The sequence below is a fragment of the Phascolarctos cinereus genome, unplaced genomic scaffold (genome assembly GCF_003287225.1).
Source record: "Phascolarctos cinereus isolate Bilbo 61053 unplaced genomic scaffold, phaCin_HiC Scaffold_5;HRSCAF=322, whole genome shotgun sequence".
Classification (NCBI taxonomy): Eukaryota; Metazoa; Chordata; class Mammalia; order Diprotodontia; family Phascolarctidae; genus Phascolarctos; species Phascolarctos cinereus.
This window is the reverse complement of record NW_027555958.1, coordinates 123,822,382-123,835,912: the sequence shown is the minus strand read 5'-3', so window position 1 is coordinate 123,835,912 and position 13,531 is coordinate 123,822,382.

Here is a 13,531-nt window from a genome sequence, read left to right as displayed (position 1 = left end):
TGCCTTTGCTTATTGGGTCTCTCTCACCTAACTTCTTTCATTTCACTACTCTTTTCCCCCTGATGTGTATTCTTAAACCATTCTTCTTCTGCACTTCATTTTCTGTCTCCAAAAGTTCTCACTATCCTGTCCTTTCCTATTTGTTCAATTTTCCTTTGTGTACTCTGCTTCCTACCTGTCTCTGACTGCCCACAGGGCTTGATAGCCTTTGGGAAGAGCCTGATTCTCTTTCTCTTACTGCCTAAGGAAAAAGCACCATTTTAATATTTCCCTGTGATATTAATCAGGTCACACCCTGAAGTAGAACAGTTTTTTATTGGGTGCTGAGTTAGACTAAGCTCAATGTGTGTGTGGGGGATAGTTTTTTGCTAGTGGTTGTCTTACTGATACTATTTCTGTTCCCTGGCTGGTATATCAATATCCCCTCACCAGCCTGATTGACAGAGGAGTTGAGAATTACCTGATGTCACTTTTCCTTATACTTGAAAATCCTGTGCCCTGCTGATGCTGCTCTGATTAAATTTCATCAACTCATTCACAAAATATCTTGGCTGATTACATATCACTAGTGTCTTTACTTTTCATGTAATAAAAGTAAACTGCAACTGACTACTCATGTTTTGTTTTTTGTTTAGATGATTGTGAATTATTAAAGAGTTTTTCTTGGTTTTGTTTCGGCAAATCTTATGATTCTTTGAGTATTTTCACTCAACAGACAGAAAGCACCTAATATGTGCATAATACTACACCATGAATAATACACAGATACATAATAAATGAACCCTTCTCTGTAATTAAAAGCAAAAGACATAGGTTATGTACACAGCAAAACTTAGAAAAATCATGCAGGAAAGAAGAATTCATTTGTCAATTCTCCCCATGACTACTTCCTCTCCTCGTATGGCATGTTGAATGCTCCTTTGCAGAAGAAAATATCCTATGACTTTTTAATTATGTATCTTATAGATTATAAGACCCTCTCTGGCCAAGGCATTATTGAATACCTTCACCAAAAGAAAATTGTTCTTCTGTAATTACATATTGTACTGTATTGTCTCATTAAGTTCACAAATTTTAGAATATTTTATCAAAACTTAAAATGGAAGTTCACAAGCTTTGCACATTGCATAAATTCCTTTTGTATTTGTTGATTGGCATGTAAAAAAGTCAGTGTTTGGGTAAATCTGAATAGGCTGGTAGCTACCTAAATCCAGACTGTCGCCCCGTTAAACCTCTAGTTTCTGTGATTTCATTCAACAACCCCTAGCAGGAAGCCCATATAGATGCGCTACTGTGGCTCAATAAATTTTTATTATTAATGACAATGAAAACATATTAGCTCATTTACAAATTTAACAAACATTTCTTTAAAAAATGCTTATTTGATAGGCACTGTGTCAGAATCTGGAGATACAAAGATTAGATAGATAGATGGATATTTACATATATAGGGCAGCTAGGTGGTACAGTGGAGAGAGCATCAGGCCTAGAGTCAGGAAGACTTGAGATCAAATCCAGCCTCAGACACTTACTAGTTGTGTGACCCTGGGCAGCCGTATCCCAATTGCCTCAGTTTCCTCATGTATAAAATGAGCTGGAGAAGGAAATGGTAAACCACTCCAGTATCTTTGTCAAGAAAACTCCAAATAGGTTCATGAAGAGACAGAAATGACTGAACAACAATAACAGAAACATACACATACATAAATACATATACATGATGTATATATATATTATATATTATAATGTATCTGGGAGGAAGCTGTATGCGCTAATAACTATAATACAAAAGAGAATGAAATAAGTGCAAATAAGGAAATCAGATAAAAAGATGCAAGATTAAGATAATCAATTTAGAACTTATAGATCATGTAGTCCAACACTCTTACTTTATGGAGGAAGAAAGAAGGTCTGGAGAGATCCAGTGATTGCCGAGTGTCTTCACACTGCTAGTAAAGGCCTAAGGCTCATATATTATGATTGCTAATGAGTGAAAAATGGCCTGAGTGCAGGCATCTCGCACTTGCTGCTGGGAGATACCAAGCTAAGGTTTAGTAGCTAAAAATTTTATAATCTTTAGGAGCATCTACTGAGTTAACTGATATGACAGATAAAGATTTAGTTTCTTGATTTTTTTTTGCAAATTGTAGTGAATAATAAAATTCAGCATGCATAATAAAAAGTGAAGTTGAACTTTGAGTGTGAAGAATAAAAAGTGAAATTGAGACTTATGTAGCTAGGTGGCACAGTGGATAGAGTACTTGCTTAAATTTAGGAGGACCTGAGTTGAAATCCTGCCTAATACACTTATTAACTATGGGACCCTACACAACTTACTAGACTCATTTTCTTCATCTGTAAAATGAGAAAATGAGAAAATGAGGTTACTTTCAGCTCTAAATCATGATCTAAATCTATGACCATATGATCTTTCTGAAAAATAATGCTTTAAAAAAAGCTAGCTTTATCTGTTGGGCATTCAGAATGGAAATGCTCTAGAAGGTTTAGGCTATCATTGCTCTAAGGTTCTTGGAACCAAAAGCAGAACTAGTTTATATATGTATTGGGTAATTTACAAAGAACACATCCATTCAGTAGAAAGCTCCTACAGAGCAAGGGCTGTTTTTTGTCCTCTCTAGGCAATGGGGTTAAATGACTTGCCCAGGGTCACAGCTAGTAAGTGTCAAGTGTCTGAGGTTGCATTTGAACTCAGGTCCTCCTGACTCCAGGGCCAGTGCTCTATCCATTGCACCAGCTGCCCCTAGGGGCTGCTTTTTTTCCCCTTTTTTTGTATCCCCAGTGCCAAGCAGAATGCCTGATACATAGTAGTTGCTTAATAAGTGCTTCTTGACTTAACACTGAAGGATTAGCAATGAAAGTACAGTGGTGTGTAAGAGGATATTTCCCATAACAATAATAAATGACTCTATTCTCCACAACTGATTGTTTCTTTGGACCCACATTCTTAGAGATAGAAGCTAAGGCTCATACCCTTCAACAAAAGCTTGGTATGTAATCCCCATGCATGGAGACACTACCTACTGTCACCTATCTTTCATATAGCCTTTTTTTTCCCTCTAGGCATCCCTGGAACCTCACTTTCATTTCAAATGGTCAAAATAGAGTAGAATATAGACTAAGACATTTAATCAACAGGGAATTGAGTGAATAGGGAAAAGGGAGATAGGCATTAGAGGGAAGGCATATTCAGGAATATGTTCAGCAAGAAATGAATCATAAGCAAAACAAATCTAACCATGAGGTGTTAATTATGAAAAGATATTTGAGAGGAGGGAAATGATAATAATCTGTGTTTACTGTTAAAGGAAGAGTAAAAGAGAGACAGAAGAGTAGAAACAGATTTAATTTAGCACAGAGAACTAATGCTGAACATATTTTCCACTTCCCACCCACTTCTTTGTAAAGAGGGGGCAGGAAGTAAAGAAAGGGGAAAAAAGCTATAACAGTATATAATGGAAAGAAATGTGTAATTAATGATCATAAAATGTGAATGGAATGAACTCATCCATAAAACAGAAGAGGAAAACAGAATGGATTAGAAAGCAGAATCCAACAACATGTTGTTTATAAGAAACACAGTTGAAATATAAAGATTCACACATAGTTAAAATTAAAGTATGGGAACAAAATCTATTATGATTCAGATGAAGTAAAAAAAGTAGGAGTAGCAGTCATGATCTTATACAAGGCAACAACAAAAGTAGGCTTGATTAAAAGAGATTAAACAGGGAAACTTTATTATACTGAAAGGTACCAAAGAAAAATAAATAAACAAACAAACAAACAAATAAATAATACCTAATAGAATGAATAGCATCTAAATATTTAAAAGAAATGCTGAATGAATTATAGGGAGAAATAGACAGTGAAACAATAATTATGTACTTCTTTTAGACCTAGATTAATGTAACAAAAAAAAACTACAAAGAAGTTAAAGATCTGAAGAAAATGTTAGAGATGGTAGGTCTCTAGTGATTATTGAATAGGAATATAAAGGAGTATAGGTATTTCTCAGCTATTCATGATATATTTACCTTGGGTCATGGCATAAACTTCACTAACAAATGCAGAAAAATTAAACAATTTTTTGACAGACTGTTCACTTTTCACTTTTTTTTATTTTTTCCACTTAATGATATTTTATTTTTTTCCAATTACATGCAGACATAGTTTTCAATATTCAATTTTATAAGATTTTGAGTTCCAGTTTTTTCTCCTTCCCTCCTTCCTTTCCCTCACCAAAATGGCAAGCAATCTGATATAGGCTATACAAGTGAAATCGTATTAAACATATTTACATGTTAGTCGTGTTGTGAAAGAAGAATCAAAACAAAAAGGTAAAAAAAAACACAAGAAAGAAAAAATGGAGAAAATATTATGCTTTGATCTGCATTCAGACTCCATAATTCTTTCTCTCGATGTGGATAGCATTTTCCATCATGAGTCTTTTAGTATTATCTTTGATCATTGTATTTCTGAGAAGAGCTAAGTCTATCAAAATTGATCATCTCACAGTGTTGCTGTTACTGTGTACAATGTTCTCCTGGTTCTGCTCATTTCACTCAGCATCAGTTTATCTAAGTCTTTCCAGGTTTTTCTGAAATCCACTGCTTATCATTTCTAATAGCACAATAATATTACATTACATTCATATACTACAACTTGTTCAGTCATTTTCCAGTTAATGGGTATTGCCTCAACGTCCAATTCTTTGCCACAAAAAAAAAGGCTATGAATATTTTTGTACATGCGGGTCCTTTTCACTTTTTATGATCTCTTTGGGATATAGACCTAGAATAGTATTGCTAGATCAAAGGGTATTCACAGTTTGATAGCCCTTTGGGCATAGTTCTAAATTGCTTTTGAGAATGGTTGGGTCAGTTCACAACTCCACAAACAATACATTACTGTTCCATTTTTTTTCACATGTTCTCTAAAACACATTCTTTACTTACCGCAACACAATAAAATTTATGGTCAATTAAAAGCCACTACAGATATTAATAAAATTAACTTAAGATTAAATAACTTGATCCTATAAAATTGATGGATCAAAGAAAAACATTAGAGAAACAATAAATACTTTCATTAAAGATAATGACAGAAATAAGACATTAAACCAAAATTTGTGACATATATGACAATAATCAGTATCAAAATGAAGACGAATTAATAACAAATGAAGAAATAAAGAAAATTTCTTTTAAAATATTTGTTATTGTATGTCAATAAAACTGCTTACCTAAATTAAGTTCGTGAATATTTATGAACTATAAAGTGCCTAGATTAACACAACAAGAAATAGAGAACTTAAATAACCCAACGTCAGAAAAAGAGATTCAACAAGCCACAAATGGGTACCCCAAAGAAAAAGAATCAGATGGATTTACAAGTGAATTCAATCAAACATATAAAAAGAAATTACTTCCCATGTCTCATACACTATGTAAACAAATATGATAAGGAGTCCTAATAAATTCCTTCTATGATACAGTTATGGTTTTTATGCCTAAATCCTGGTGAGTCAAAACAAAGAAAGACCATTATTAACAAATATAAACAGATTAGGTATACTTCATAGAAAGCAAAACCACAATAGCCTAGTGTTTAATATAACTAAAAATCCCAATTACTGGGGTAAAAACTCACTGTTAGACAAAAGCTAATGGAAAAACTGGAATGCTGTATGAGTGAAGCTAGTTGTAGACCAACATTTTATTTATTTTATTTTATTTTATTTTTGCTTTTAGGCAATTGGGGTTAAGTGACTTGCCCAGGGTCACACAGCTAGTAAGTGTCAAGTGTTTGGTCTGAGGCTGGATTTGAACTCAGGTCCTCCTGACTTCAGGGCTGGTGTTCTATCCACTGCGCCCCCTACCTGCCCTTAGTCCAACATTTTAGCACAGATAACAAGGAACAAATGAATACATGACTTTGACATAAACAAATTAGAAGAAACTACTTTTCTGATCAATTCATAAAAGAAGAGTCCTTTAGCAAGCAATAGATAAAGAAGAACATAGAAAATGAATAGAAAATTATGATTACATAAAATTAGTTAAAATGCAACTAAAATTGTTAGGGAAACTGATAGCAGGGGAAAATTTGTAGCAAGTCTTCTGGCAAGACTTTAATTTTCAAAATAAGGAATTGATTCAAATTTATAAGAATTAGTCATTACCTAAGTATTAATAATCAAAGAATATGAAGAGGTAGTTTTTAAAGAAAAAAAATCAAGCTATCAGTAGCTAAATTAAAAAAAAAGTTGTAAGTTACTAGTGATTAGAGAAATGGGTATTAAAGTAACTTTTGAGTTTCTAACTCAGATACATTAGACTGACACAATTGAAAAAAGTGACAATGACATATGTTGCAAAGTCTGTGGGAAATTAAGTACATTGGTGTACTTTTTGATGGAGCTGTGACTGGTACAGCCATTCTACAAAGCAATTTGAAACTATGGCCCCAAATTTATGAAATTGTGTGTACCCTTTAACCTACCAATATAACTACTATTATTATACTCCCAAAGAGATCAAAGAAAGAGAAAAATAATTTGTATGTATAAAATATTTGTAGTAGCTCTTTTTGTCATTTCAAAGAACTTGAAATTAATGGGTTGCCCATCAACTGGGGGAATAGATGAACAAGGTATGGTATATGAGTATGATGAAATTCCAATGGCATGCTATAAGAAATGATGAAGGGAATGATTTCAGAGAGGCCTTGGAAGACTTGTATGAACTGATGCAGAATGAAGTGAACAGAACCAGAAGAACAACTTAGACAATGACAACATTGTAGACAACTCAAAAAGACTTAGAAACTGAACAACATAATGACCAAATGTGATCCAAAGGACCAGTGATAAAGCATGCTTACCACCTTCTGACAAAGAAGTGATGAACTCAAGGTGCTGACTGAGAAATTACTTTTGTATATGATAAATACAGAATTATATTTTACTGATTTTTATTGACACAGTACTCCCTTGAGGAATGTATGATGGAAGAACCCTTGCCTGATTTATGTTTGTTCTCTGGGTGTCTTTTTGTTTCTTTACCCCATTTCTTAGGAGGACCATTAGGACTATAGTCAGACATAGAATTGTTCCTCAGGAATCTGAAGTAGGGGTAGAATTAGAGCACTGGAGATCATACTTTCCCAATGAAGAGAAAGACAACCCCTTCCTTACTGCACCTTAAGAGCTCCTAGACCTTGCCATCCACTCTGATGATGAATTCTAAGAACTACAAGCCTCTCTATCCTCTGTATAGCTGAATTCTCCTTTGCATATTGTCTTGGAACTCTTCAAGAAGGGACACTTCATGATTTATTATTTATATTCCTAGAACTTAGCATAGTGCTTGACACATAGACAGAGCTTAACAAACAAATATCTGACACTCAACATGTCCAAAACAAAATTATCTTTTCCCTCAAAACCACTCTTCTTCTGAACTTGCCTATTATTGTCAAGAGTACTATCAGACAGGTTTGTAAAACTGAAATCACCCCTAACTCCTCACTCTACCTCACTTTACAGATCTAATCTGTTGGCATGTCTAGTTGGTTTTACTATATCAACACGTCATGCATCCATCCCTTTCTTTCCATCATGAGACTGCCCCTTTTGTTTAGGTCCTATTCACTACTGACCTGGATTATTGCAACAGCCTTCAAATTGGGCTCCCTTCCTCAAGTTTCTTCTGTTGAATTCATCTTCCACAAAACTGCCAAAGACTGCCAAGGTGACATTCCAAAAGAATTGCATCACTTTGCTTCTCAATAAACTTCATTCATTCCCTATTATCTCTAGGATCAAATAGAAATTCCACTGTTTGGTACTGAAAGTTCTTCACATGTTGGCTTCAGTCTCCCTATTACTCAGTTTCATGTTCTCTAACATCAGTCAGGCTGTCATTCTACCTTACCCACAAAATTCCATCAACACAATGCCTTTGTGCAAATCATCCCCCAACCCTAGAATGCACTTTCTTATCACTGCATCCTCTTAGAATCATTAGCATCTTTCAAAGCTCATCTCCAGTGCCACCTTATAGAGGTGTGCTATCCCTATCCCCAAAATTGTTCAAAGGATCCTAAAAGTAGAGCCTTAATGACCTCAGAGGTCACCTATTTCAAGCCCCTCTTTTTTTTTTAACAAATGAAGAAATTAAGGCACAGAGATTGACCAACTTGTCCAGAGTCACAAAGTTTTAAATAATAGAGATTGAACCTAGGTTCTCTGACACTACAACCGACATTTGTCTGACTGCCTCCCTCCTCAAAATTGTGGTGTTTTTATTTCGTATGCATCTTTAATAGTCTTATAAATATCTACATGTTGTTTTCCTAGGTAGAATGTGAGCTTCTTGAGAGTAGCGAATATTTCCATTTTTCTCTATTCATCCTCAGAGCCTGACCCAGAGCCTGGCACATGACGGGTACTTAATAACTACTTGTAATAGATTATTTCAACATCAGGAATTTATTTATGTAAAAGAAATTAGCTTTTGTTTCAGGATGACTTAATATCATTAAAAATACCAAACAATTTCACAGCAACAACCTTGCACATCCTATTCATATTTAATCATAGGACCAATTATTTGTCTATCCACAGTGATTACCCAATGTATGGTACATGCACCTGTGCGCGCACACACACACACGCGCACGCATGCGTTTGCACACACACATATATGCACAAACCAATTCAATATTTTGTCTGTTCATCACATAAGATAACCTGGTCAACAGGCATTCTTTATCTACTTTTTTGTTGTTAGACTGAAGTATTTCTGCATAATTATAAATCTTATTCAGGACTCCTGAATATTTCTGGTCTTTGTGTACTCATCACGCTGTCCTCAGCAAATAGGATCACTTGGAAGACTTCATCATCTTTAGAGCATTGATCTTTTATCTGAATATCATTCACATCAGAGGAAAACACCTTTGATGAGTGTATATTTACTTGTTTTTTGCCTTCTTTGATCTTAATGAGGTCCATCGAACAACAGAATCTCATATGATTTTAACATATTTATGGGAGTTACCCAGTTGGAGGAAAGACTTTAAGATGTCGTTTTGTTCTACAAAATAAACGGTTAATTTTTACAAAGTAGGATCTTGTATTCTCTTCGTGTTTATACAATTGTATGCCTTAAAGACATGGCATTTGCAATAGGTTGCCTATTCTGTTATCTGACTTTGATCAAGAATGACCTGTCATAAAGTATGTGATTAATTAATACTTGTTGATTGATTGATGTATGCATAAATCATTCTAATACAGATTCTATAGAGATTATAAAGGATATATATCACTCAGTAGTTACTGATATTGTCTTCATCTCATTTTAAATAATAGAGTCTGATTTTTTAAGTCTCCTGAATCCTAGAGATTATATGTCCTCCAGCAATAATCTCCTAACTGTATAATTGGTCTAATCTGGATGCTCTTCCCATCTTTCTTTTCTTTAATTGCCTTTTTTAAAAATATCTTTATAAAAAAAGTCAAATTAAATCAAGGTTGTGATGTTAGAGGACAAATATGGTGGCTCTGTATTCAGTTATGAGCCTGTAGAAATCTTGACAGCTCTTTTCTTTTCTTTTTTTTTTTTTGCTTGTTTTATGTCTCCCTCCTGGTTTCATTTGTTAATACTCTCAGGATGATCTGGCTAAACTCCAAACTTTCTGTAAATTTATTCCTTCCCTGCTTCTTGTTGTTTTATGAAGCAATACTACTCCCATAATCTTCCATTTCCCCTTCCAAAGAATTTTACAAGGAGGAGAATGATAAAAACTATGATTGTCATCAATCTACAAGCATTTATTAAGAACTATGTCCCAGGTACTACCTCAATGTGCCACAGACAGAAAGATAAAAATGAAACAGACTCTGTCCTCAGGAAGGCTATATTCTAACAAGGGATACAACATGCATGTAAACAAACATATAGCAAATAATTACAAGGTAATTTAGAGAGAGGGCACTCACAGCTGAGGGGCATTAGGAAAGGCTTTATGTAGAAAGTGGCACTTGAACTGAATTTGAAAGGAAACAAGGGCATTCTTAGAGGCAGAGGTAAGGAACAACTACCTTTTAAGCATGGAGGACAGCTAATGCAAAGGCAAAGAGAGGAAATATAGGTTGAGTATAAGGGAACAACAAAATAGTCCATTTGGCTAAACCATAGAGTAGTAATGAAGAAAGCTAGAAAGGTAGTTTGGAACTAGGTTGTAAAGAAGGTTTAAAATACAAATTCAGGAGTTTCTATTTGCCCACAGAGGCAATGGTGAGTAGGAAGTGACATGGTCAGACCTGAACTGTAGGAAAATCAATTTAGTATCTATGTGGAAAATGGATTGGAGAAAGGAAGGTCTTGAGTCAGAGAGAGCCTATTTGGAGCCTATTACAGTAATAGGCAAGAGATGATAAGGGTTATGATATTGCCAAGGGTGGGTGGGTGGGAGTTGAGAATACCTTCTTACAGGTCCAGAGTGGCCCCAGAAGCCTGGACATACCCATTCAGGTAAGCTAGAGTTATAGCTGTGTGAATGGAAAGACAGGGACAAATTAAGAGAGGTGAGGTGGTAGAAACGGCAAGATGATAATACCAACTCATTGAACATGTGGGATGAGTAAGAGTGAAAAGTTGAAAATAATTCTGAGATTCACAGTGCCTGGCACATAGTAGGCACTTAATGTTTACTGATAAATTGAGGTTGTGAACCTAGGTGACTAGAAGAAAGGTGTTGCTTTTAGTAGCCATAGGAAAATTCAGAGGACAGTGGGCTAGAGAGGAAGGATAGTGAAGTCTGTTTTAGACATGCTCAATTTGAGTGTATAGGCAATATCTAGTTTATGTGTTTGTTCTTAGTCATATATCCCCTTGCTAGGGTCCAAGCTTATGGTCCAGCAGGGATAGGGAACTTGCTGCCTTGAGGCCACAAGTGGCCTTCCAGGTCCTCAGGTGTGGCTTTTTGACTGAGTCCAAGTTTTATAGAACAAATCCTTTGATTAAGAGGATCTGTTCTATGAAGTTTGGATTCAGTCAAAGGGTGGCACCTGAGGACCTAGAGGGTCACATGTGGTCTCAAGGCCACAGGTTCCCCACCTGTGGCCCAGCTGTACCTTTGTAAGGGGGAGGCAGCTAATTGATGTAGTTGGTAGAGCAATAGACTTGGAGAGAGAAAGACCCAAATTCCAATACTACAAGAGACACCTAATAGCTGACACCTAATAGCTGTTAACACTGGATAAATGCTTGGCAAACCTTAAAGCACTATATAAGTGCTCACTATTATTATTTGTGTTATGAGGCATATTATCTTGTTTACATTCCAAGATTTAGTCAAAGTCATTCCTGCTTAAGGGGAGGCATAGCCCCATTTATTGGCAGAAAGTATCCTACCTCTACTCAATTTACCCCCATTTAATTCAATTAACTGAGAACCATAACTACAATATTAATAATAATAATAGTAAACAGCTAGCATTTATATAGGGAATTACAAATTTTTTTTCCTCACAACAATGCTGGGAGATAGATATTGTTATTAGCTCCATTTTACAGATGAGGAAACTAAGGCAGACAATGGTTAAGTAACTTTCCTGAAGTCACAGAGCTATTAAGTGGCAACATTTGAACTCAGATCTTCCTGAATCCAGGTCCAATCAACTATCAGTTACTTACACCTAGCTGCTGCCTTACCCTTGGAAGGTAGGAGCTGAGGCCCTACCTTGGACCCTAGAAAAGAGATGCATGATCAGGAAAATGTGACCTGATTTGCTGAAAGAAGTAGGCTTAACTTCAGTTAGTAAATCAGTCAGTCAATAAACATTTATTAAGTACCTACTTCAGAGGTTTTCTTGAGTATTTACTCATGGTACTTCCCTCCCCTCCCCTTGCCTCCCCTCCCCTCCTCTCCTCTCCCCTTCCTTCCCCTCCCCTTCCCCTCCCCTTCCCTTCCCCTTCCCTTCCCTAGTGGCAGACAAGTTGTCATCTCTCATTAGTGGAGGGAGTTTCCATACCGTGAGATACCCACAACAATAAAATGACACGTAGGTGTAGTCCAGGGGTATATAGGGTGTTCTCTTGCTTGAGAGTTTAACATGCCCTTTTCAGGGCTGCTCCTTTATCTTTGGTTTCCACCTGCCACCCAATTCTCACATGTGGCTTTAAGAAGCTCTAGCATGCACAGTAGCCAAACCTGGATAATACTTTCTCAGCAGACAGGCTAACCAGGTTGAGGACAACCAATGGTCCTCAAATCCAACAGTGAGTTAGGGGTATGACTACCTCAAGCGTGTGAAGACTCCTCACCCCTGAGCTGCAGCCCTGCAGAACAGGAAGATGCAAACAATTTGTCCAACAGACATGAAGGCAGCTGAAGCAGTTGCTGTGGAAGGTTTAGAGCTTGGTCATACATTGAAGGCATCTAGGTGCATCCCAGGCCATTGCCAGTCTGACTTAGGTCCTGCCAATGGACTTCTGTAACTCTAGAAGAGAGAATGAAGCTAATGAATTTGTGCAGCTCTGACTTATTTAAATCCAATTCACCAATGAATCAAGACATGCCCCTCCCATGTCATTGGTCCTCTTCAAAAATGAAGGACAAACAAAACCAGGTGCAGTCCATCCCAGCCCCAGACAGTTGCAATTGTTGAGTAGATATATCAGGACAGAATATAGTTTGGAGGTAGGCATCACTGTGCAGTTTTATTCCAATTTGAGTTCCTGTCTTATAGATAAGTTGGGAAATTCTTTGTGCCACACAGAAACTCATCAACAAGGTCAAATGTTGATTTGAATTTCAAGGTATTACTTAATCCTAACATCTTGTTCTGCTATTTCCTATATAATGCACATATGTGTCGTATGTGTATAGATATAGGTGTATGTGTGTACATGTTCTATATACATATATTATATGTGTGTAAATATATCTATATGTTATATCTAATGAATATGTGTATATAATGTATGTATATAGGGTATCCCAAAAGTTTTAGTGTAGTCTTCAGCAATTAAATGTTAAAACTGCACTAATACTTTTGTGATACCTTATATGTGGAGGGGCAGCACTGACAAATAGAAGGAAGGCTTGCTTTGTAATCATGAAGCCCTGAGTTCTAACACGTGCTGGGGCCTGAGAAAGTATTTTAGCCTCTCAGTATCCTCCCTAATGCCTCCCCCAGAACTCTGTAACATTGTAAGATACACAGTAGTGACCAATTTGCTATGTACAAAGATGTGTCCACAGTGGAAGTTTCTCACATTGATTGAATATATACACATTTATGTCATACATAAATACATACATACATATATATATATACACATATATATATGTATATGTATGATATGTATTCAGAGTTTTCAATAAAATGCTCCTCTGATTCTTCAATGTAATATGGAAATGACCAAGGGTTCTTAAATATTCTGCCAATGAATCCATTCAAACAGATCAAACCTAGAAAAACTTAAAGTAAGGATGT